The sequence below is a fragment of the Miscanthus floridulus genome, unplaced genomic scaffold, assembly GCF_019320115.1.
Source record: "Miscanthus floridulus cultivar M001 unplaced genomic scaffold, ASM1932011v1 fs_164_9, whole genome shotgun sequence".
Taxonomy (NCBI): domain Eukaryota; kingdom Viridiplantae; phylum Streptophyta; class Magnoliopsida; order Poales; family Poaceae; genus Miscanthus; species Miscanthus floridulus.
Genome location: NW_027096318.1, coordinates 21,306 through 24,561, shown reverse-complemented (window position 1 = coordinate 24,561; position 3,256 = coordinate 21,306). Strand labels below are relative to the sequence as shown.

The 3,256-nt window shown below is 39.0% G+C and overlaps 1 pseudogene; it reads right to left on the bottom strand.

Annotated features, from left to right (window-relative positions):
- Positions 1 to 406: 406 nt before the first annotated feature.
- LOC136530624 (uncharacterized) lies at positions 407 to 2,936 on the bottom strand (annotated as a pseudogene).
- Between the last annotated feature and the right edge of the window lie 320 nt (positions 2,937 to 3,256).

Genomic DNA, 3,256 nt, shown 5'->3' with positions numbered 1-3,256 from the left:
ACTTTTTATTGGGCCACAAGGCTTGCTTGATAGGTTCTCATTTTCATCACTAAAGTAAATAGAAATTCATCACAGAATCAATTACCAAATCGTCACAGAAAGGTCAGATAATTCATCAGAAGTGCACATGCTGATTTAATTACAGAATGCAAATAATACTGGAATGACCAAAAGCTTCCATAAATTAACAGATCCAGTATTCCAATGACCAACAACTTAATCAACAATTCTAAACTCGGTTCACATAACTCACTAGACATCAAATTGAACTACTAGTTTCATCTCAGTTCACATTAACATCACAGGAAATAATAAAAAGTTGCCAACCACCAGCAACATAAGTTACTACATAAACAAAATCACCAGCAGACCCCTTGCTTAATGAACCAGCAGCTACGAGTAGCGCTCATGTCGAAGAAGCATTATTGATAGCCAAGATACGCTTGAGCAGCGCATTGTTCTCCTCTATTGCCTTGTTGTTTATCTCTGTCAGCTTCTTGTACTCCTCCATCTCCTTTTGTGTCCTCGCTAGCTTTTCCTCAGCTTCTTCACTTCTCTTCCTGAGTTCATCGATTTCACCTTGTACAGCAGCCATAGCTTCAGCTGCTAGTTGCTCCCGAAGCTCGCTTTCATTTGATGATGATGATTTGGAGGATGGCACGGGTTTGATGCCAACACTCTTCAGGAAAAGGTTTGAGCTATTCTGGGAGAGCACCTGGGACACAACCTGCACACTGGACACTGTTGTCTCACCTTCAGCAACAGGTTCTGTCCTCAAAGCTTCCATATTTGACTAAAACAGCAATGACCCATCATTAGTTGATACTTATTGCATTAATTTGAGGAGGAAATATCACACAAGATGTATTTTAAAAAATAAAAACCTATGCTGCATTGACAGAAACTGATGCCAAATAGGTATGCAATCATGAGTCATTTATTTGTTGTCAGGTAACTAAATACAAGTAGAAGTCAACAACATAGGATTATTATTTAGCAAGTATGTCTAGCTATATTGGATTATGACCATTTTTTAGCAAAAGACAGAATACAAAATGTTTGAAACAAGACATATTATCCAATTAATGAATAGTTGTTGGCATAGCAAAACAGATGTCGTGACTTACAACTGCTTCTCTTGCTAGTTCAGTCAGACCATGTTTGGAGCTGGTATGGCAGGTCTTGAAGGCCTCCACCGCATCAAGTTCTCCATTTTGTTCTGTGCTTGGTTCTGCATTGTTTTTCTTCTTTTTCTGTTTCATAGATAATCAATTATAGCAAAGTTTTCTCAGATGAAATGCAAAACAAGTTGTTTAGTGCAAATATGTACAGGGTACTCTTTACTTACATATGCATGTAAGTGTGCCACATAGCTGCGAGAACCCGTAGCTTGATGATACTTGACTTTACGGCGATTCTGCTTGTTCTTTTCACTTGATTCCTACAAGATAATGAACATGTTAGATGAGATCATAGGTTTAAAATGAGAAGATCCTTTGGAAACTGATTGAGAAAGAATATATGACAAGATACCTATTTATCTGAAAAATAGTAAGATGGTAATTTTTCAACTCCTGCAGAGTTGTCTACTCTTTTATGCCCCTATACAACTTCTATGAAATGTACATCTCAAATTGTCTGAATGCTCACCATGAACTACCTTTCTATTGTTCTGTTCATGATTTTGTCCGTTAGAGTATGTTATTCTATCCTTTGATGAATGGACTGATATTTAAGGGCATATTTGTAATCCTTTTTGTTTGCAGGATATATATGACCAACCCTTTTTTTTCCCAAGTACATTCTGATAATTGCTCCAATTTAGGAGCTTAGGGAATCTTTATGTTTGAAAATATTTATGTGTTACACTGCTTTTCATTGAAGGGCCTGGGTATAGCAAGAAGGATTGATGAGATGATATGTTTAAAATGAGAAGGTCCTTTGGAAACTGAATGAGAAAGAATATATGAGAAGATACCCATACCATGTTTTTTGGATCAGACCACTTTGCAACTAGTGCCTTCCACTGTTCATCAGTCATGCATGCAACTGGAGAAGTTGTACTAATCTCATTTGTAGGTACACCATTGAAGTATTTATTCTTGAGCCGATAACGCATTTGTCGCACCCCAGAGCGCAGCATATCGGTGCAAGCTTCCTTTGTTGGCTTGTCGTCAGGGTTAATGGCCAAGCGCCCCTAGTCATATGACAATTCCATATTTAGTTAGTCAATTAAGGTTAAACAGATATACATGTTAACCATAGAAACAGTAATGCACTTACAAAGAGCTTTCCCACAAAGTTTTTGTAATATTGATCGTCTCTCTTGTATTCTTTCTAATGAGGTAGGACAGGAACCTTATCCCAAATGATGACACCAGCCTCAAATGCAAACTTGGCTGCTTGAATAGGTTCATGAGGCCTTCTTTTGCCTTCAGCAACAACTATGGGCATTCTCCTTCCCATAGCTTTTGTCATCCTGTCCAGCTGTGTTCCCTTGGTGGGTGGCCTGGGTCTCCTTGGGGCTCGCTGTGTAGGAGCTACAAAATAGAATTTGCATTAAAATGATTTAGTTTCATGCAGATAAGCAAAACAGATGACATATTTGAATGACAAAGAAACTATAACTTGCCTTCAGTGTCTTCCTCTCCAGCTACATTGTCTTCATCAGCACCTGTACTGTCTTGAGCACCAGCTCCACTGACTTCCTCTGCAGCTGTATTGTCCTGACCACCAGCTCCATTGCCTTCCTCTGCATCCATATAAGACCTTTGTGGTGGTATTTCATCATGACCATATGTAGGATCCTCTACATTCTGGCCATCTCTCGCTGAAGGTTGAAGCCTTTTTGATGATCTTGTTTGGGATTCAGGAGTTTGCAGCTGTGATCCTTGAGATGCCCTCACTCTCTTACTAGCCCTAACTCCTGGCGCCATGGTGGGACCTATCTTCTTCTTCTTTGAAGCTAGGACTTTCCGACTATACCCTGGAGGATACTGTGGAAAAAAAATCAAGTAAGTCATGTGCATTAAGAAGCAAGATCATATATTAAAGAACATGTATGCAAGAAACAAGATGCATCTAAAAGCAAGGGCATATATTAAAGAACAGATTAAAAACATTCAAATGCAATACAAATATTCCCCATCCAGTACTTTGAAGATAGAAGAAGCACCTTAGTTGCCAGGGGTTGTGGCTGGCCATCAGATTCAGTGTCATCATCATCACTATCTCCTTGATCATCATCTTCAAGGAG